This window comes from Ictidomys tridecemlineatus, chromosome 4 (genome assembly GCF_052094955.1).
Source record: "Ictidomys tridecemlineatus isolate mIctTri1 chromosome 4, mIctTri1.hap1, whole genome shotgun sequence".
Classification (NCBI taxonomy): Eukaryota; Metazoa; Chordata; class Mammalia; order Rodentia; family Sciuridae; genus Ictidomys; species Ictidomys tridecemlineatus.
In genome coordinates, this window is record NC_135480.1 from 9,520,737 (window position 1) to 9,545,172 (window position 24,436).

Below are 24,436 nucleotides of genomic sequence, written 5' to 3' on the forward strand. Positions count from 1 at the left end.
AGGAGCAGAACCTTCTCAATTAGTTTCTAGATTTTTTAGAAAAGAAATTTTCCCATAAGTTATTGTTTAATTGGTGTGCTGGGGGAAAGGAACCCATGGTTTCATATTCTTCCAGCTTTCAGAAAGCACTCCATCTAAAAACTGAAACAAGAAAGAAATGCCCTCTTTCACCACTTCTTTTTAACATAGTTCTTGAAAAACTGGCCAGAGCAATTAAAGAGAAGAAAGAAATTAAAAGAATATGGATAGTAAAAATAAGAACTCAAATTAGCGTCAATTGCTGATGATATGATTCTATATCTGGAAGACCAAAAATTTAAACAGAAAAATTCTAGAACTAGTACATGAGTTCATCAAAGTAGCAGGATACAAAGTTAATACCCATAAATCAAAGGGATTTCTGTACATCACTGACAAATACTCTGAAAGGGAAATGAGGAAAACTACCCCATTTGTGATAGCCTCCTCCCAAAATAAAATACTTGGGAATTAACCTAACAAAAGAGGTTAAAGACCACTACAACAAAACAATAGAAGGCTAAAGAAAGAAATTAAAGAGGACCAGAACTGAAACTGAGTCTGGGACAGACCAGAGACAGGCCAGACCCACCCCTGCCATCAGGCACTCTGGCAAGGAGTCTGGGGCCCGCCATAGCAGAAAGCTGATGTCACCATAGTTTGGCGAATGGGATCCCTTCCCAGCGGAATCGCTTCAACAGGTGTGTGACTCCCATCCCCACCAGATGCATACAGCTGGGAAACCTCAAAAATCTCGCCCCAGAGCTCTGTGTTCATGACTGTAGGGCCTGAGGGAAGCAGAGGGGATTCCCGACCCCCAACTCCCTCTACCACCAGCGGTGACACCCAAGGCCTTAGCCGCCAGTTCCTGGAGGCATGGCCACCGAAGGGGTCCAGACAAATCCTAGATCACCCGCTCCACAACCTTGGGGTCTGGATGAATGACAAACAGAGAGAGTGTTCCGTGGTTTGAGAAATAGGGCACTCAGGGGGGCTGCAAGAGTAACTAGGTCTGTGGAAATCGCCTCTGGGGAGCCAGGCTGGGATGGCTGGCAGGAGAAGGGGGGAGGGGCAGAAAAGAGAAATGGCTCTGGACTAACAGGATTGAAGAGACGCCCAGTAGGGGAAGAGGAGCCACCTTACAAGGATTGCTGCCAGCACATAGAGGGCAGAAGCTTGGCTAAGAGGGCACAGCTCCACCTACTGGAAGAGAAGAAAATAGAACTCTAAGACTTCATTTATCATTTTTTTTTTCTTTTCCCTTTTCAATTTTTATTGTTCTTTCCATTCTCTTTTATTCTACCTATTTTTCTCTCCCTCTTTCTATTTAAGGACTCCTCCTTCCCCTTCCCTCTAACTTTCATCTCAAGCATTACAACTTTCATTATGTGTAATTTTCTAAATGAAAATAGGTGAATGTTCTGAGGCTATCTATAGGGCTTCTAAATACCTAGCTATTACCAAATACCCTGATCCATTCGCCTGTTAATATCCCCCTTCAGTAGAGCAATCTTCCAAACTAGACAAGACATACTAAACTTCAAATTTTTACCACATGCACATCAGACAAAGCACTAATCTATGGGATATATAAAGAACCCCAAAATCTTAACACCCAAAAAGCAAATAACCAAATCAATAAATGGGCTAAGAAATTGAAGAAAGACTTCTTAGAAGATGATATACAATCAATCAACAAATTTTTGAAAAACATGTTTAATATCTCTAGCAATTTGAGAAATGCTAATGAAAATTAAGATTTCATCTCACTCCAGTCAGAATGGCAGTTATTAAAATTACAAGCAACAATGATTGTTGGCAAGGATGTGGGGAATAAGGCACACACATACATTGCTTGTCGGACTGCAAATTATTACCACCAATCTGGAAAGCAGTTTGAAGATTCCTTGGAAAACTTGGAAAGGAACTCCCATTTGACCCAGATATTCCACTCCTCAGTTTATACCCAAAGGACTTAAAGACACCATACTATAATGATGTAGCCACATCAATGTTTATAGCAGCATAATTCACAATAGCTAAATTGTGGAGCCAACCTAGATGTCCTTCAGTAGATGAATGGATAAAGAAAATGTGGTGTGTATACACAATGGATTTATTACTCAGCATTAAAAGAAAATAAAATTATGGTATTTTCAGGTAAATGGATAGAATTGGAGAATATTAGGCAAAGTGAAGTAAGCCAATCACAAAAAAATAAATGCTGAATGTTTTCTGATATGAGGATGCTGATCCATAATGGGGAAGGGGAGGGGGAGCTTGGGAGGAATGGAGGAACTTTAGGTAGGGGAAAGGGGTAGGAAAGAGGGTGGAATGAGAAGGACATCATGGCCCTAAGTACATATATGAAGACACAAATTGTGTGACTCTACTTTGTATACAACCAGAGACACCAAAAATTGTGCTCTATACATGTGCAATAAATGAAAAACATTCTGCTGTCCTATGTTACAAATTAGAGTAAATAAATAAATTTTTAAAGTAATTTGGGAAATGAATTATGGAAAATAACAAAAAATATGAAAATTTTCTTTTCCTTTTTTATATAAATACCTATGTTATAGCTTCAACTTTGCATCTTGGTCTACAGATATTAAATTATTTATTATCTAAAGGTCATTTCCTAGACCTTACAGAAAACATCTGCCAATCCATGATACAAGATTCTTCATTCTGAGTTTTGAGCCACCTGCCTCATGATCACTTCCAGAACAAAGTCTCATTATCATTTCTTCAAGGGCAGTTATTAAGCAACTGAGGAATCAACATTTGATCTTCAGGATAAAGTTGATTCTTTTGTTTATTCCTTTAAAATATCTTCTCTAGTTATGTACCCTCTTTAATATCTGACTATGTTAAGAAAGCACTGATTGCTCAATGATCCCATGTTCCTCTGCCCCTCTGTTCATACTTGTGCTTGTTATTACTCAGCCTGGAATGATATTTTCACAGTGTTTAATTCCACCTACCCTTCTTTAACTCTGGAGGGTTCACTCATCCTTGGCTACCTGGTTGAAACCTCATCTCTACAGCTGAGACTACTTTGCATTTACTAAGTACTACAAACACCATCTTATTGATTCTTCTACAGCATGTTGTACATCCTTTCCTCACAAATTGAACTCTTCCTTTTTGGAAGAAATATAAGACCATTAGAAATCCTTATTATGTTCTTTGAACTCTGTGTTCCTAGCAAGCACAGATGATGTTCTTAAAATATGTTAAATAAATGAAAAATAAGATAAAGAAAGTAAACTGCTTTGTCAGAAGGAATACTAATTCTCCCATGCCACCACTCAGCCCCAAATCCATTTCCCAAATTTTATAAATTTAAAATCAGTCTGAACTCCTGGTTAGATGTCCATTGAGGTAAATCATTAGTTAATAAAATTAATATTTTATATTGAACATTCCATCTGGATTTAATTTAACTCATAATTGATTGTTTTAACTGATCTTTTAACCAAAATATAACACTAACATAATTGATTGTTTTAACTAACTTTTTTAACCAAAATGTAATGCTAAATAACCTAGCATTTATTCTTTCTAAAAAACAAACAAAAAAAAGTTTGAACGTGTATCAACATTTTTACTTTAGAGGAAAATTGCTATAGATCCTTATCATTTTGGCTGTGTGGTCTATGTACTTTTCAAAATGATCTACTTTATCTTTATTGTCTGATGTCCTATCTTCTAAGTGGTCTACTCTAATGGTGATGCTTTCATTTGAGTTTTTAATTTGGTTTATTAGTTCTTTCATTTCAAGGATTTCTGTTTTTTTTTTTAAAGAACCTCTATATACCTGTTGAGGTGATCTTTTGCTTCTTGGATTTGTTTATGTGGACAGGTGTCTGGTGATGTGTGGGGAGTTGGATGATGGACTTGTGTTATGGATAGGTAGCATCCGAGAGACCTGCATGAGAGCTGAGCACAGTCTCGAATTCTGCAGAGGTGCTGATAAGTGTTTCTGCTAATCTGCTTGTGAGTCCTGTGTGAGCTAGAACTGCAGGATGTGGGTCTGGAGTCTGGAGACTTACTTGAGCCCAGAGGCTCTGATTTCTGTGCAGATGGTTGCAGCACTGGTGATTTCTGCTCAAATCCACTGTATAGGGGTCTTCTCACACTCTCTGAGGTGCTGTGTTCTACCTAGACAAGACCTTGTGGAGAACTCTGCCTGTCTGCTTTCTTGGTTTCATGTCACAGAGCAGCCAGAAACAGGCTTTATTTTCCTCTATGATCTTGGAATTTGGAGTCCAAGAAGCTGCTGTGAAAGCTGGAGGCCTGCTTCCAGCCCAAATAAGACTTGTTGCAGACAGGGTAGGAGGAGAATCTGTTAGGACCAGGGCTGACCTTGGAGTTCTGAACCTGGCACAAAAACTATAGATACCACTCTAGGCCCTTTAGCAGGTATACTTTTGTTTACTTATTTTATTAAACTACAAGTTCCTTCTGGTGTTATAGTTGTCCCTGAAGTCAGGGACATTTACAGAAGGGGAATTTAATATGTGCATTTATCAGTTATTAGAAGAAACATTTTAAATATTCCCCTTTGATTCTAATGAAAAATGTCTCTGCCTGAACTAACAAAAACCCCAAGAAACTGTTAATATTACTTTTCTAAAGAATAGGTGAAGGAAATGTTGATGGATAAGTGATGTTAGGATAAAGCTGGGTGTGTAAATTAGTGGCAGAAGCTATGTTCTATCTCCATAAAGACATTCTTTGCCAACAATAACCTGTTCAACCCTGATAGTCTTTAAGGAGCCCCTAAAACAAGCTGGAAGCATAGGAAAATTCCAAACCCTTCAAATGGCTCTCTTCTTACCTCTATCAAGATAATGTGCCCTCACATTTTTTTTAAGAACTGCACCAAAATTTTCCTAGTTATTGCTGACAGAATTCACTTCCTGGCCCATGATGGGTTTTTTTTTTTTTTTTGCTAACGTCACTGGGATTATAATCCCAAATGCCCTCAAGTGAATTTGCATCACACTCAATACAAAACTGGAGTCATGTGACTGTTATAATATCCTCCACACTCAGGAGCAGCTCCTACATATTTTTTCTCATATTTTATTTTTTAGTTGTAGTTAGACACAATACCTTTATTTTATTTATTTATTTATTTTTATGTGGTGCTAAGGATTGAAACCAGGGCTTCACACATGCTACATGAGTGCTCTACCACTGAGCCACAACCCCAGCCCAGCTGAGGATTTTTTACACATATGAATGGGTAAAAGGAACCAGATCATTCCACACAGACCAGCTAAATAAGTAATTCTGTGCATGCCCAGGGATTTGCACTTTGGGAATTTACTTGAGTGATTGACATATGCCAAAATTAAGAGCCACTGTGCTAAATGATGAAAGGAGAGTAAAAGGATGGTGAAGCAGGAGTCCTACTGTAATGTACAGGGATCAAGAGAGCATCCTGGAGAAAGTTATGTTTCAGGTGACACTTAATGGATGTTTATCAATTGTTGAACTACTGAGAGTTGGTTGTGTAATAACTAACAAAATATGTTATTCAGATGAGATAAGAACATTGCTTAAAACCCAGTAGGTGAGAAAGAGTCTGGAGCAGTTTAAAAACTGATAGAATTTCAGTAATTTTTGAGTGTGGCATTCTCAAGAAAGCAGCCAATGAAAAGAATGGGAAGAAATGGGGCCAATTAGTTTCCTATGGCTGTTATAAAGTACTACAGGTTTAGTGACCTTAAACAATGTAAATTTATTTTTTCATGATTTTAGAGTTGAGTAGTCAAAAATCAAGGAGTCGTCAGGGCAATGCTCCCTTTAAAAGCTCTAGAGGCTTTTAAATCACTCATTGCCTCTTCTTAGCTGAAAATTCATGGATTTCTTTGGCTTGTAAAAAAAAAACCCTCAAATCTCCACCTCCATCATCTCATGATGTTCTACGTATATATCAGTGTCCAAAGTTCCCTTCCAATAAGGACACCAGTCATTAGAAGGGTACAATCTAATCAGTATTGACTTTTTAACTTGATTGTATCTGCAAAAAACCTATATTCAAACAAGGCCACACTCATGGGTCCCCAGGTTTAGGATTCAATATATATCTTTAGATTGTACAGTTAAATTCACAATAACCCACCCTCTGACATCCCAAAATTCATGTACATTCCATGTGCATTCATCCCATATTGACTTCCACAAATGTCATAACTCATTACAGAATCAACTCTAATTGCAAAATTTTAACTAAACATCAACTCAACGTGTCCCAAACTTTATCATCTTATCATCTAATTTAGAAATGGGGGAGAGACCTGAAAGACTAGGGGAAACGTTATCTGCTTCCAAAATAAAATGATGGACCAAACATAGGGTAGATATTCTCATTCCAAAAGGAACAGATGAGGCCCTGGGATTGTAGTTCAGTGATAGATCACTTGCCTAGCATCTGTGTGGCACTGGGTTCAAATCTCAGCACCACATATAAATAAATAAAATAAAGGTCCTTCTACAACTAAAACATTTTTAAAGGCAGAGAATGAGAGGAATGAAGGTATTACTAGTCTAAAATATGGGATAGAGAAGAGTAAGTTCTACTAGGTTTTAAGGCCTGAGAATATTTATCTGGGGCTCAGTCCTCTGTCCTCTTATCCCTTCATTGCAGCAGTCCAAACTCTAGCTTCCACATGAATGGCTCTCCCTTTGTTCATTTCTCTTTTGTTTCCTGCTCCTGTTCCTTTCCATCCAATCTGACAGTTTTCCTGCTGGTCAAATCCCCCACTCAACCACCCGCCAAAAAACCCCTTGTGGTTTTGCACGGGTGTCAAGAAGATTCACATCATCAGACAAAAGGGTTGGATAACCTAAATAAATGAAATAAAATCCTAAACACGTGCAACCTACCAAGACTGATTCATTTAAGAATGGGAAGTGTGAATAGGCCAATAATGAATTTGGAGATTGAAATAAAAATGTTTTTAGACATCTCATCAAAGAGAAGTCCAGGACCTGAAGTCTTTATTGTTAAATTCAACAAACATTTAAAGAACTAATACCAAAACTTCTCAAACTTTTCAAAAACCTGATGAAAAGAGAATACCCCAAAACACATTTTACAATGTCAGCATTACTCTACACCAAAGAAAAACAAAAATACAAGAGAGAAGGTTAAGGTCAACATCCTTGATTAACATCAGTGCAATAATCCTCAAAAAAATGATAGCAAACTAAATCCAATAGCAGAGTGTAGGGAGTTTCACCATGATCAAGTGGGATTTATCCCAGGAAAGAAAAAAGCACCCATGGAAAGTGATGGATATGTTATTTTGCAATCATTTCACTATATGCATCAAACACATTGTGTAGTACACCTTAAACACAAGCAAAAAATAAAACTTAAAATTTAAGGAAAAAAAGAAGTACAAGTGTGAAAGACGTGGGATTTTCCACTTCAGAGAACAATGAGGCCAAACCAGTTATTTGTTACACTTCATTCTGTTTTTGGTTACACTTTATTCTATTTTTTTAAAGTTTATAGAAACCATTGAGTTAAAATAAAGCAAAGTACAATGTTCAGTGTAAATTTTTGGTTTTTCATTATGTTCCAATGATAAAGAGAAATTATTCCTGTTGGTTTTCCAGAGAATAATCATAAAGAATTCTTAGGTTAAAGGTCATACATAATCAGAAAGTTAAAAAGAAATAAAGAAAAGAACAATTTAGAGAAGATGCCACCACCCGAAGTGCTAAGAATTAAAATGGAAAGATCTGAAATTACCAAGTTGGGCCCTTGTACATAGTGCTTGTTCCTCTTAGCATTCAGGAAGCTCACCATGATCTGATCTATGAGGAAAAGCATTTCTAACACCTGGTACTTGTTTCTCTGAAGAAGAGAGGATAATGGGTGACAAGGCTGATTCTGAACTTGTTGGGAAAATATCCAAACAGGAGTTAGTTACTTCCAGAAGAAAGAACTACAGCCACTGTGTGAAGAGTCACCAAAGAGCAACAGACAGGAAGGAATCCCACAGAAAGCAGTCAGGAAACCCTCTGAGCTCCTTTCTGGTGATGCCTAACAGGACCCAACCAGCAAAAGAGAAACTTGATTTGCTTATTTTCAGCACCAGGATCACAAATCAAAACTAATGGTTGGATGTGGAGCAGAGACAGTAATGAAAAAACTGACTCAATTAGTAACAGAGGTTATGCTTCATTGCCAATATAACCACTGGCTAACTCAGTGATTTTGAGTTCCAATAAATTGGAAAACAAGAATAAGAGTCATGCCAAGTAAGGTCATGGAAAGAGAATAACTCAACTGGTATGAAAATTTAATTCTCCAGGTTATTACTCAAAGAACATATTAAACTACTCAGAGACATGAAAAAGAAGTTCATTGTCCTTACAAATGCTATACCCATTGAAAGATAAATAATAATAATGAGGGTTATATATGGAGAATTCACCATATCCACTGAGTACTAGAAAAAAAATTTAATGTTTCCTGTGTAGATGACAAAGGACACAAAACATTCTACTGTAAAAGTGAACTTTGAGTCAGGCATTGAAGGATGAACGTGACTTCCTGAAACAAAGAAAAGTTGGGTGAAAGAGTGAGGAAAGACTATTTTAGGTAGAATAAAAAGTAAATAATGATATGCTTAGAAAGATACAAAGTAATTGTGAAAATTAATGTGTTTAACACCTAGAGATCAAAAATTTTTCTTAATCTGCTATCTTCATGATTTTGAATATTTCTCTACTGAGGGATTGAAATTTTACATGTACATCCTGAAATAATTCCCTAATCATCAGAAGTGTACAGCCATGACATTCATGGCTCATCAGAGGCCCAGAAAAAACAAAGCCCAGTGACTCTGGACTAAAATCTCTGAAACCATAAGCCAAAACAAGCCTTTTCTCCTTTAATTTATCTCAGGTATTTTGTCATAGATGACTAACACATCAGGTTAATTGAAAAGTTAACTAATACATCAGTTCATGAAAATCTCTCCTAGATGACATTATTTTTAAGATAAAACCAAAAGAATGTGTATCAATTAATGAAATCAAGGGAGTTGTGGGTATAATGAAAAACACAAGTGAAAGTCACATGGGAAGAAGAGACTGATGAATGTTCTGGGATGAGGGTGAGCCAAGTACATGTGAAGAACTTACCAGTGTGTGGGTTGCTGAGAGACAAGTGGCATGAGGCTATAATGAGAGGCAGGGCCCAACTACCAGAGAAATAGAAATCCAGGAAATGAATAATTTGTATGAGGTTGCATATCAAAGTGCTCATTTCACTAGACCCCAGATTTAGATACAGACCTGGGGAGAATGTCACATGATTATAGAGGCAGAGATTGGAGAAATAAATCTACAGTAAGGGAGAAAGTAGGAAAAAATAGAAGTTTTTTTTTTTTTGATTAGAAAAAGGGAACGCATGGAAGGGAGAAGGATTGGAAATAGGAAAGAGAGTAGAATGAATTGGACATTACTTTCCTGTGTGCCCATATAATTACACAATCAATGTAATTCCACATCATGTACAACCAAAATAATGAGAATTTATACTCCATATACGTATAATATATCAGCATATTCTACTGTAATGTGTAACTAATAAGAACAAATTAAAAATAAAACCCAAAACAACAAAATTTGTTGAGAGTGCTTGAAAAAGAAACACTTACACACTGTTGATGGGAATGTAAATCAGTGTACCACTATGGTGGTTCTTTCAAAACTTAAAATAGAACGTTGGTTCTATATGATCCAGCTATACCGTTCTAGTGTGTACCTGAAGGAAATGAAACCAGCATGCAAAAGAGACACGTGCATACCCATGTTATTGCAGCACTACTCAAAATATTCAAGATATACCGAACCAACCTAGATGTCCATCATCAGATGAATGGGTAAAAATGTGGTTTTATTTTGTAGCTACAAATTGGAGTATTACTGAACCATAAAGAAGAATAAAATCATGTCATTTGTAGGAAAATAAATGGTACTGAAAATCACCAGGTAAAGTGAAATAAGTCAGACTCAGATTAACATCCCATGTTTTCTCTCATGTGGAATAAATAAATAGTAGAAGGATTGCTAGGGAATGGGAAGGAAGTCAGGGAAAGGGTATTAAGGAAAGGTAATAGGGAGGATGGATATAATCAAGTATGTTAGAGTCCTGTATGAAAGTGTCACAATGAAACCCATTATTTGTATAATTAATACACACTAATAATTACAATAAAATTAAAATAAATTGACTTTTTAAAATCACTCTACCAATTACCACTGAAAGTAAATTTCTCAGAGTTGTGAAACGGAGAAAGTGATGGTGCACAGAGGAGTCAGTCAGTGGTAACCTCATTGTTTTACTGCCTTGCTGATTCAATCAGATAGTATTTATGACCTCTTTTCTGTGCTAATAGCAGAAATATGGTAAGTAGAAGAGAAATTTCAAGGAATTTATAGGTCAGTAAGGTGAAGGTACATAAATGTACTTTGATACTATTGACATGTGTACACATATCCTTGTGTGTGCATGCATATGTATGTGACAAAAATAGATATATAGAGTACTTTAAGAGAATCACCAATGATTTTAATCTCTTTTGATACTCTGTCCCTTATTATTGCTTGATTTTATTGATATCATTTAAAATTGAACTCCTGTTAATCTGTTCACCCAAGAAATATACTTAAGATTTGAGCCCTTAACTTTTTTTATTCACTCAAAAATTTACCCCAGCAAATCAGTTAATTCTGTCAACCAAATATTTCCTCATCACCATGGTAAAATCAGAATAAAATTTGTAGCATTTTTTTGACCTGTTATGGTTTCAACACAAAATGAAGAAATAATATTCAGGTTCTAATTTTGTGTACTGAAGTGATAACTCACTTCATATCCTTTTGTGTGCATGCATATGTATGTGACAAAAATAGATATATAGAGGGGAAAAGAAGAAGACCTCAGAAGATGGAAAGATATACCTTGTTCATGGATAGGCAGAACTAACATCATCAAAATGGCGATATTACCAAAAGTACTCTATAGGTTTGATGCAATGCCAATCAAAATCCCAACAGCATTCCTCAAAGAAATAGAAAAAGCAATCATGAAATTCATCTGGAGAAATAAAAGACCCAGAATAGCTAAAGCAATTATAAGCAGGAAGAGTGAAACAGGTGGTATAGTGATACCAGATTTTTAACTATACTATAGAGCAATAGTAACAAAAACAGCATGGTACTGGTACCAAAACAGGCAGGTAGACCAATGATACAGAACAGAGGACACAGAGACAAATCTACAAAATTACAACTGCCTTATATTAGACAAAAGTGCTAAAAGCATGCAATGGAGAAAGGATAGCATCTTCAACAAATGGTGCTGGGAAAACTGAAAATCCATATGCAACAAAATGAAATTGAATCCCTATCTCTCACCATGCATAAAAGTTAACTCAAAAAGGATCAAGGAGCTAGGAATAAAACCAGAGACTCTGCATCCAATAGAAGAAAAATTTGGCCCTAATCTCCATCTTGTGGAGTCGGGATCCAAATTCCTTAATAGATCACCTATAGCACTAGAGTTAAAATCAAGAATCAACAAATGGGACATATTCAAACTAAAATTTTTTTCTCAGCAAGAGAAATAATAAGTGAGGTAAATAGGGAGTCTACATCCTGGAAACAAATTTTTACCCCTCACACTTTAGATATAGCACTAATCTCCAGAGTATACAAAAAACTCAAAAAGTTAAACAACAACAAAAAAAAACAAATAACCCAATCAACAAATGGGATAAAGATCTAAACAGACACTTCACAGAGGAGGATATACAATCAATCAACAAGTACATGAAAAAATGCTCACCATCTCTAGCAATCAGAGAAATGCAAATTAAAACCACTCTAAGATACCATCTCACTCCAGTAAGAATGGCAGCCATTATGAAGTCAAACAATAACAAGTACTGAAGTGTTAAATTCAGTTAAAACTTCAGGATGTGGGGAAAAATATATACTTGTACATTGCTGGTGGGACTGCAAATTGGTGCAGCCAATTTGGAGAGCAGTATGGAGATTTCTTGGAAAGGTGGGAATAAAACCACCATTTGACCCAGCTATTCCCCTTCTTGGACTATATCCAAGAGACCTAAAAAGAGCATACTACAGGGACACAGCTACATCAATGTTCATAGCAGCACAATTCACAATAGCTAGACTGTGGAACCAACCTAGATGCCCTTCAATAGATGAATGGATTAAAAAATGTGGCATTTATACATAATGGAATATTACTCAGCACTAAAAATAACAAAATTATGGCATTTGAAGGGAAATGGATGGCACTAGAGCAGATTATGCTAAGCAAAGTTAGCCAATCCCTAAAAAAACAAATGCTGAATGTGTTCTCTGATATAAGGGAGGTGACTCAAAACAGAGTAGTAAGGAAGAGAATGAGAAGAATATTACCACAAAACAAGAAAAAGAGGTGGAAGGGAATGGGTGGGAGGGAGAAGGAAAATTGCACAGAAGATGGAAGGAGACAATCATGGGTTCACAAAATACATATACGATGGTGTGAGGGGAAAGGGAAGAAAAGTAAAAGAGATAGAGATAAGTGTCACAGTAGAATGGGTAGAGAATAGTGATGGGAGGGGAGGGGAACAGAGGGGGAATAGGGAAAGCAGAATACTACTGACTAGGATTATTGTATGTATATACATGAATGTACAAACAATGTGATCCTGCAATTTGTACAAGTGGAAAAATGAGAATTTATACCCTATTTGAATCAAATGTAGAATATGTCAAGATCATTGTATTGTCTTGAGCAACTAATTAAAGAATAGAAGGAAAAATTAAAAATAAAAAAAATAAAGCCTCACTTCTGAACATTGCAATTCTGGGTACCAAGAACATGAGTCCATAGAGGAAATTACAATCCAAACTGATAGGTATCAGATAGACATGCATGGTAGGAATATTACTGAGAGTTGTCTTTAGTTATTTATTTTGTCATGTTAATCTGATTATAATAGTTAACCTCCATGGGTTTACTTGGGTACTATTGGGTAAAAATATTCACAGTAGGGACTTAAAATCTAAGGCAAACCTCCTTTCCATCAAAACTTGAGAGTTAGCATCTACCAAAAAACTTCTGTAGAAACTTCTCTAGAAACTTCCCCAAGATTCCACTACAAAACTAGGGAAAAGAGATGTCATTACCCTTTTATTTCTGCCAAACAACTAAATCCCATAACAACATCTTTTCTTTCCTTTCTAATAAATTTTGTAAACTTTTACTATAATTTTTGTTTTGCCTGAAATTTTCTCCTAAGAGAATACAAGCATCTAGAAACAAAACACAACTTCTCAGATTCTGAGGACCCCTGCTAACCCAACCCTGAAAAAGAGCATACCAGGAGGAGTGGCCTAAGGAACAAAGTGAGACCCTGTTTCTAAATAAAATATTTTTTAAAATGTCTGGAGATGTGGTTCAGTGGTTGAGAGCCCCTGAGTTAGACATGTTTCTGCATAATAGGTAACTGTTTTAGTCAGCATTTTCATTGATGTGACTAAAGAACTGACCAGAACAATTGTATAGGATGAAAAGTTTATTTGAGATCTTATGGTTTCAGAGGTGCCAGTTAATAAATAGCTGGCTCCTATCTCCTATCCACCATAGATAGCCATGATGTTCTGCCTCACCTCAAGCCAGGAGGCTGGTTTTGTACATGTGATCCTCCTGCCTCAGCCTCCTGAGCCACTGGGATTATAGGCATACAACACTATGCCAGGCTCTAACATAATCAATTTGACATTAAAATACTTGGTGGTCTTCTTAAGGAATGATGTAATATTGAGAGGGAGCACTTTTGGAAACAAGTTTTTATTAGAAGGACTCTGATCCTAGAAGGTTCTAGTCATAAAAAGGCAGACGGGTGAAGACTACAAGGGAACAGGTAAGTATAACTCAACACTAAGGGCACACCCACAAAGAAGGCCTCCTTACTAACCCAGAAGGTCTCTGCCTAATCCATAGTGAATACAATGGTTGGTCAGAGCCTGAGGCATCAGGACTGGAAGAGGTGTTCATTCAGTCTGGCTCCCCACATATTTCCCTTTCTTTCTTTGAAAAAGCAGGTGATGAGTCACAATCTTGAGTCCCCAAATTCTTGTTTTGAAGGCACAGCATTCTATAATTACAACACAAGACAGAATTAGTAGCAAAGAGAACAATTCAAGGATATACCATGAAGAGCGTTTAAGAATATTTCCAGGGTTAAAGCCATTTAACACTCTAAGTATTTTATCAGCTAAAGAAGTAGGATCTGAAAAATCAATCTTTCGTTTTTGTATATATTGAATATGATGATGTAACTCCAAAAGATCCAAGGTGTTATTATTATTCTGCTAAATACTTAACAAATGGTTTTTAACCTTCTCCCAAACCAATTGGAAGCATTGTATCTGGCAGCAGTAATACATGCATACTTATAGTCAGTGTGACATTAAAGTCTTTCTCAAATTTCAAAGCTGAAAGTTCATTACAAATATTTGACAATAGTTTCTAAGGCATTTAGTGTAGTCTCAATCCTTTCATCAATATTCATTGTATTATTAAGACCTTTGAAATTGTTCTAGATAAATTGTTAAGAAAATCTGCATGTTAAATATTTTGAGATATGGCCACTGAAGCTGTCACAATTGAAGCAATAAAGGAAACTAAGGCAACTACTCCCAATACTATGTATGAGTCCAAGAGCACATTTATATTTCACTAGGTGTGCATGTATTTTTTGAAAACCAGCATCAGTGCCCCACAGCTCTAAAATATTAGCTGGCAATAAGACAAAAGAGGGTTGATGAAGTATTAGTGTTCTTCCCCCTCTATTATATCTGGTGATACAATTAGTTAAATTGCATTTATTACATGCTACAAGATATCTATCTTCTTTTAACTCTCACATCTCCAGTAATTTAAACATAAGGAGACTGAACACTGGCCTGTAGGCCATAATAGAAACCCTCTTTAGAGTTTTTGCCTACAAAGTCCGATAAAGTCTTGTCAGTAAAATGTAAGAATTCTGAGGCAGCAATTAAGCATCAGACATCTTTCTGAATGCCACCTTTGCTGAAGGTCAGCATGTTACTAACAAATCCTCCAGGGGTCATGGCAGCACCTTTGCATACTTACTTTTTGTCAAAAAAGTACTCACTATTTTTAGATACCTTGTGTTGTTCTGGGAAAGTATTTATACACAATCCATCCACTTAGGAAAGGTGCCAATTTCTATCACAGAATGGTTAGGACAATGAGGTATTAGTGGATGTTGTGCTGAAATGACTACTTGTTATGATGAAGTCCCATTTTAATAACTGATCTGATATAAGGCTATGAGTCTCCAGGAATAGCACAATTAGCTGGTCTATGTTCCCCAACTGCTGTCATTTCCTCAAAGGACACTTTTAGGCAGCCAGCATGTATATCGCAGGAACAACACATAGTAATGTGTTGAGCCTTATAGCCAGAATAATTAAATACAGTCACATGGATGGGAGTAATATGGGTGTCTGTAAATCCTCCCATCATATATGAGTCATTAGTAAATACAAGGATGGTTTTTCCAGTCCACACCCTGAGTGTACTGAAGGTGGATCTGGGAAATATGTCTAGTAGGTTTCTCCCTGATTTCCCTTTACCTTACAGCTCAATAGAGCTTGTACTGCTACAAACATCATCTTGGAGATATAGCTTTTCCTTGATGTTGAATCATTTGTTCAGCCTCTAGTGTCAGATTCTTCAGCTCCTTTCATGAGGGTAGCTTCACTTTGGGGCCTCTCTGGGTCTGCTTTCCCCTTTTCCTTTGAGAATTTTTCTTGACAGTGAGAGTCAGGTCTGGCATTTCTGGATTGATCCTCAATTGTTTGAATCTTGGTTTTAGGTCCTCTATGTCTGATGGTACATTCAGATACCCAAGCACCTTCTAGGAAAATACAAGCATGATCTCCACCCCATATAATTGCTGGATCTGGTCCTCTCCATTGGCCAGTCTGCAGTTCCTTCCACCAAACGCAGCCTAAAGGGCCTGTTGCTCTGGAAGACGTGTCACTCAGCTACAGTGTGACCTTCTGAATCACAGTTTAAAAAATTTAAAATGAACAGAGCATTATTGAGGTTATTTTGGGGAGTCTTAGTTCTATCTCCTCCTTTCTATTTTTGTAATTCTTGCTTAATAGATAAATGAACTCATTCAGCAATAGTTTGATCTTGAGGGTTGAAAGGAATTCGTCTTTTATGATCAATATGAAACTCTTGGCAAAATTTTTAAAAAGAAGAGTTAACATAAGCCAGTGCATATCAGTTTTAATCTATAAACGACATCCTAATACTTCAAGAGCTCCTAGGCAATGAGAAATAACATGTTGGATATTTTCTTTTGCATGGGCTGTGGCAAGGATAAATCTAAAATTAGTATCTACAATTACATGTTCATACATTGTTTACCAAATTGAGGCATGTGAGTTACATCCATTTGCCATAATTAATTTGGTTTTAGTCCATGGGGATTTACCTCAGATTGTAAAGATGGAAAGTGTATAACACATTGGGTGCAGTGATGTACAATTTGATGAACTTGTTTTCTAGTAATATGAAATTTTTTTATACAAACTAGGAGTTTTTTGTAATGCAAAGAATGTGAAGCTTGTGCCTGTCATACAAAGACATTTGCTAAAAAACAGCAACCAACTTATTAATATTATCATTACATGATGTTAAGTGCCCTGGAAGATTAGTGTGGGCCCATCTGAGGTCTATAAAACATGGGTGTCATCATATTTTTTGTACCATCTTTTGCAGGGTATGAAATAAGTTGAATAACTCCTATGATGATGCATACCAAATAGTTGAAGTTTTGATATTCTTAGTAACTCCAACTGCATATAAGCTCTCAGAATAAATATTAATGGGATCATTTGCAAAATTATTTAAAGCATAAATGAGAGTTTGAAGTTCTGCTCATTGGACAGAAATATACGAGGTCTGCATTATGTCTGTATGAGTGTGACTATAAAAACCTGCTTTACCTGAGCTTGAGCCATCAGTGAATTCCATTAGTTCTCCACCTATTGGTTGTGCATGAACAATCTTTGGAAAAATAAATGCAGCTACCAAGGCAAATTGAATAATTTTATCATGAGGATAATGTCTTTCTATATTACCAGGAAATTAGAAAATGCTACTTGCCAAGCATTAGAAGTTTTTGGAAAAGCCAATCATTTTGTTGAGCAGAAAAATGGGATGATTATAATATTAGGTTCTGATCCAACCAGCTGTAAAACTCTCATTCTTACCCTAATAACTAATTGAGAAACAGAATCATGAAAAGGAGTTAATGACTTTTGAGGAGAGTGGACTAAATGAATCCATTAAATAACTTCCAATGATTGGTATATCTCTCCTGCAGGAGCATAATTAATTGGGAATATTAATAAATATATAAACTCTTGTAGGTTAATTCTAGTATGCTGAGCCTTTTTAGTAGCAATTTCAACTATTCTCAAAGCTGCTCTCAGTTCTGTTGTGACATGATGAGAAGAAATTGGAGAAGGATTTCCTGTAATATTTGAAATAAGGGACTTAAATCTGCAGTAGTTAGCTTCCAAGATAGTCTTAGACAATTAATATCATCCAATATTTTTTTGACAATCATTAAGAGTGTGTAGTTCCTTGACTCTTATTTGTAAATTTTGAGGATGGATTATGTGTCCTTCAATTAGAGGAAATAGATATTGGAAAGTAAATATGCTCTGTAACTTTTTAGGTGCAATGCACAAGTCCATTGCTGTGAGTGAAGTTTCTAATTGGGCAAGACTTTTAAAAGTACATATGATTAGCATGAGCTAAAAGTATATCATCCACAAAATGAATAATATATGCATCAGGAAATTTCTTTTACAGGCATAATGGTCTGTGTCATAAAATCTTGACATAGAGTAGGGCTGTTACACATTCCCTGAGGCAACACTTTCCAGCAGTATCTTTTAACAGGTTCTTTAAAATGTATTGCTGGGACACTGAAGGCAAACCTTTTACAGTTGTCTGAATGCAAAAGTATAGAAAAGAAGCAATCTTTAAATCTATGACTATTAAATGATAATTCAAAGGGAAAGCTGTAGGAAAAGAAAGACCTTGTTGTAAGGCTCCCATGGGCTCAGTAACATAATTAATTGTCTGATATTTTGTAATAACCTCCAGTTGACAGATTTTTTCCTTAAATACAAGAATGAGTGTGTTCCAAGGACTGAGCATAGGTGATAAATGGCCAGCCTAAAGTTGTTCCTGAACTAGCATGTGGGCTATTTTAATTTCTCCCCTGTTAAGGGCCACTGACTAACCCAGATTGGCTCTTCTGTGAGCCAAATGACTTTTTCTGCTGCTCTCTGGGTTAGGGATAAAGTCAGGGCCCCTACCAAAAAATTGTGTCCCTCAGATGGCATATTATAATTTGGAGTTATTAATAGCAAACCTAGGCTGCTTAGAATATCTTGGCTAAACAAATTTACTGGCAAGGTGTCTAAGACACAAGGCTTAAAAATTCCAGAGTTATCATCTTTATCTTCCCATGAAAGATACCAAGCACTTTGTGCAGGCTAAGAGATCTGATTAATCTCCTCCAATAAGGAAAGGGCAGATCTTAGGCCAGAATCTGCTAGATAGAATAGATCTATCAGCCCCAGTATCCAAGGTAATACTGAATTATTTTATGATTTATTTTAATATCCACCAGATATTAAAATAAATTTTATTTTAATATTCAGCACTCTTGCTGAACTAACTGAACCCAATACATTTGGTCCAGGGACCAGGAAGTTGAGCTCTCATCTGGGCAATTTGTGGAGCAGGAAGGCAAGAATATTAGCTGTACCCATATATATCTCTTGAAGAGAACTCAGTAGTGGAATTTGACTGTACAATGATTTCATTTCTCCTTCAAAGTTTGGATCAAGCACTCCTGGCAGCACCTGGATTCTCTTTTGCAAATTGTTTTGCCTCCAAATCAGGCCTATGGTATGTGGTGCTAGTGGCCCATGAATCCCAGTAGTAATTTGTTGTGGCCCCATTTCAGTGGTTAGGGTTATTCCCATGGCAGGCTGTAACTGTAATGTCTCTGCAGAGCCAGCTGGTAATAATGATGAGCTGACATGGCCTGCCCTGATGACTTCTGAGTCTGTGACTTTTCTTCTGATTTATACTGTAATGCCCCTACTGTTTTATTGGGCCAGGGCAGGCCTTGACCCTGGTTTCCTGGCTGCAACAAAGGCAGAACTGAGGTTAGAAATGATGGCGAGCTGCCCCCTTCATATCTGTTGGAGTTTCCCCATGCCATGTGATCATTTGTCTGGTAGCAACATCTACAAAAACCAGTAGAGGTCTCTGCCCTATTGCACAGAGACCTGTAATCCCAAACAATAGGCCCAGTTCTACTACAGTTGAAACAGTGCCCTTGAGAATGGCATCTCGAAGACTGAGGTCATAGAACCTGTTTCAGAGCCACAGCAAGAGTGAAACCCTGTAGTTGCATGGGACACACATCCACACAAAGGCAAATAAATTTGGAAACAGTCCTCCTTTTTCCATGGGATCAGAGTATCTCCTGATAAACTTTATTAGCATTTTCAAATGCTAACTGCTTGACCAGAACTCAGAGGCATTCAAGAGGCCTATTGTTCTGTTTGTTGCCTGGTAGAGATATGCCATGAAATCTGAGAACCACTCCTTTGATCCCTGGTGTATCTGATTAAAAGCCAAAGCTAATTGATCTCTATTAAGTAGTTCCCTCCATGCCTTTTTGGTGCATGCAGTAATTTGATCATAAATTGCCAGATCATAATTTAGCTGCCTTTCAAAATCTGCAAAATTTCCAATTCCTTTTAACATGTCTAAGAAGGCATCAAAGCCTTGCCTCTGGTTTCTCCCAGCCTGTTCAGTGAAATTATCAGTCCAGTGGGATCACCAAAGCAGATAGTCACCCCCTGAAAAACAAGACTTTGCCAGAGTAATCCAATCATTTGGGAGTAAGGGCTCATTACATAAGGATTCAAACAGACTTTGACGAAGGCTGAATTGGGACCCTAAGTACTGCAAGCATTTTTGAGCTCCTTTAGAGTCTTAAAAGGAACCTCAGTCTGCACTTAAACATGCTGGTTTTCCTGGTTAATTTATTCAAACATGGGAAAAGCTGAATATCTGTAATGTCTTCCCTCACTTCCAGAGCTGTCTTAAGACCATGTTGGAATGGCAAAAGTGTATTACCACTAGTTCAGAGTAGTTATTGAACCTTGTTCTCTAAGAGGAGAGTGGCTGGGTACAAATGACAGGTGTGGGGCCAGCCAGAATTAATCTACTAAAGCCCTCCTGTAACTCATTTTCACCCTCTGACTGGAGTCTTCAGACTGTGGCTCAGTTTTGTCAGTATCTTTTTGTCTATTTTCCTCCCCTTCATCTTGATTTTAACTCACAGAAACCTGATCAGAGCTGATTCCTCTCTAGAGTATGCCCTCTCTAGGGTATGCCCCTTGGTGCACTTGTAAATCATTGGCTCTGTTTCCTTTAGCTGTGACTGAATGTTTGGTTTTTAGGTTTTTCCCCAAAGTCATCTGTCTGAGGATTTCAAGCTGCAGACTGGGCAAGAATTGACTGTGCCCTCAGACTGGCTACAGATAGAGAAAACCGCCTAAGATCTTCATCCAGCAACATTTTTGCTCTAAACTTCTAATTGTCTTCTGGAGCCCTTTCAACACGTCTTTCAAAGACCATTGGTCCTCATCTCAGTCCTCAAAAAGACACATTTCTAGAGCAGTCCAGACTTTTTGAGTATTTTCTAGATAGCTTAGCTGAGAGACAACCTTTAGACAATTTTCTATTTAATCCCTCTTAAATTCGCAAATCTGGTGAATCTTCTTCACCTTGCTTACATGGGCATACATCACTGTTTTCAGGAACTGAGCCAGTGGGGCTCTTTTGACCTGTTTTCCTACCCTGTTAATTAAACTCTCCAGGATCATCAGATAAATCTCTTTTTCTGAAGACATGGAATTGCCCATGACAGTTCTTTAAAGTCCCTGGCTCTTAGTCTGCCAGCTTCTTCTACAACTGCAAAACACAATTCACTGAATTTCTAAAGCATGCTTCACTGAGTCTACCTGGAAATTCACCTGGAGTGATCCCTGTTCAGATGCCACCTGCTGCCCTTTACCAGAATGGGCAGCTGAATTAAGATTGCTAATGTGAATTTGCAGGGATGAAAAATAAAACACAGACACAATTTACCTTTACACAATCTTCAGCATGGCTTCCCCAGCTCTCAGACTCAGGTTCCCCAAAAGGGAGAGCAAGACAAAGTCACTAGGGCTGATGAGAGAAAGAGAGCACATTCAGAAACAAGCTTTTATTGGGGAGACTTTATTCTTAGAAAATTCTATCCATAAAAATGGCAGAAGGGGCATGATTACAAGGGAACAGGTAAGTGTAATTCAATTCTAGGGACACATCCACAAATAAGACCTCTTTACTATCTGAAGGGTCTCCTCCTACACCACAACGAATGCAGTGGTTGATCAGAAACTGAGGCATCAGGACTGGAAGGCATCACCATTTAGTGGGGCTCCTCACAGGGCCCAATGTTTATGGGCTGCTGTTTCTGTAGAAAATTTGGAAATTGAAAGAGAATTTAAAGTAAATAGGTTTTCTTTAAGGAATTGTGAGGGGACTTGATATAGTTTCCCCCTCTGTTTGGTAGCATGGTTTTTAATCCCTTGTGTGTTCTTTCTATGTTACTTTGAGTCTGAGGGTTATAGGGGATCTGAGTTAAGTGCTGTATATGCCAATCATTGCAAATTGCCTGAAATATCTTGCTAGCATAGACTGGCCCATTGTCAGTTTTAATAGACATGGGAACACCCATGATTCCAAACCATTTTGATAAATGGGAAATGGCCTTTTTTGTGGCTTCTCCTGTGGAGGCTATGGCCATGATACAGGTATCAGTGACTTCATATTTTAAATTTCCAAAGGTGCATAATGAAGGACATCCATTTGTTATAAAGCATTAGATTTTAACCCTCAGGGATTCACTCCAGCAGGCTGTAAAAGGTCAATGGAAAGAATATGTGCACTTTTTTTTTTTTTTTTTTTGCAAATTTCTGACTAGCTGTTTGCAAGCCTCCTTATTCCTGCTTTTATGCAACTGCCGTGGCTGATGCCAGCAGAGAGGCTTGAGCTGCTGGGTGGCCAAAATATAGTCATCCAGTGTGCTATTTTGTACTGGCACAACTTCTGCTGTATTCTCCTTATTTAGTCCATCCCAGGCCAACTCCTTGGCTAGGGCTTCCCTAGCTTTTTCATGAGACATGTTCCCTTCTACCACCTTGCTTACTCTGTCAAAAAACTGTGGTAGGACTTCAGTGGCTTTTTGTCTTAAACCTTGATTAGAAAATGTACCTCTGCCAGCTGGTAATTTCCTTCAGGCTCTTAAAACACAGAGCCACACCTTATCAAAATAATTTGGTGGATCTGTGGCTTGTACCACAGGGGAAGTGTAGATTCCTGCTCCTTGCAAGCATTCAGCTGGGATGTTAACATTTGTGATGTGGTTACAATTCCAATGCTGTCCACATTCATCACAGAAAAATGCCTTCCATTTCAAAAATGTTGTGGGCTCAAGAGCCACTCTAGCTATGTCTTTTCAGACTTGAGGGCAATTAAGTTCAAGACTGAGTGATTTGAGCATTTGCTCTGCAAATGGCCCATGGGGCCCATCCTCTTTTACTGCCTTCTTTAACACTTTCGGTATACCCCAATGTGAGCAGATACCAAGTGGCAGGGTGCTGGGGCATGAGGGCTGTGTCAACTGGGAAGGCTTGTATTCCCTTATTCCACTTTTCTTCTCTTATGTTAAATAGACCTTCAAAAGGATCTCTGGAATCTTGGAATTGATTTCTGGGAGACCATGGCTTAGGCCTGTCTGGTGGCTGGATTATTTCACAGTCCCTTTCTGGCTTTTGCATTGCCTCATAAGGAGGCACTTGCCATTGACTCAGGGAAGGATATAACATTTGCCTGTCAGTAGAAGGTGCACCTGCGCCATTTGTGGTTACCTCCTCTGTAAAAATATTCTATCCTTTCAGTAAACTATGAAGGAGCTAAAGGGAAGTTAACATGTAAGTGAAAAGTAGATGAAGGAGGATCCTGGTTATGTAATAGTAGATTATGAGAAACTGTGCTTCATGGGCTACATGAGAAATTATGTACTCAGACTTACTTGCACATGGATATGAGTCTTATGACCAGGTCACATACTTTGATCAATGTATAAAAAGAGTAAAAATCCAGGGACCTTGAGAAGGATGAGTGTAGTTTGCATGTAGAAGAAATCTAAACAGTTGGTGTCCAGAAGGGAGTCTCTGAGAGATTTAATCATACATCAAATAGTTGTTTGTTATTCCTCTTATCAGGAAGAGGAATTTTCATTCCCTTGAATGTGTGCTGCGATTATGGCTTAATACTAATAAATGGAATACAACAGAGAGCACATACTCTTCTCTGTAGACAAGGTCATAACAAGGCAGTGAGATTCACTATCAATGCCATAGTCCATCACAGATCACCCTCTGCTGGGGAAGCAGCTACTCTGTGGTGAGAAATTGAGCCTCTTTTCAAATTCCCAGCTAGGACCTTTTGCCTGCTGCCTATGGATATATGTTCCATCTTGAAAGTAAATCCTACAGCCTTGATCATGTAAGAAGGTATTCATTCCCACATGACCTTGAGAGTTTTGCATGGTCTAAGAATTCGGAGTAACACAGAATTCATTCAAATATGAGGTTGTGTAGCATACTCTTGCTCACCTATGAATCAATACCAGGTGTCTAAATGAAGTAACATGCTTGGGATACATGAACAGTGCTTATTATTGGAATGTGAGGTATTCCCCTCACAATTTTCAGTTTTATTCACCATTTAGTTTTTCCAAGAGTCAGTATTGCAAAAGAATTTCTCTTTGGAATTCCAGCTAGTGCTGTAAATTGAGTCCAACTAAAGCAATGCCTTATTTTTAGTCAAAATTGATATGCTTTATCTCCAATGTAAAACTTTTTAATAGAACTATAAAGCAATAAGAAGTAAATAAGTAAACAACAAGTACCCCTGTAATTGAGAAATTTTGTATGAGAGTAATTTCCTATTGCAGTTAAATATGTTATACCAATAACTTTGTATGGTGAATATGATATTCTTCACCTGTCATTTGTGATTAATGAATGAGCTAATGCTTTTGGACTTTGGAGCAAATGGGCTCTGGTGAAAAATGCTCAACTAAACTACTTGAGTTTT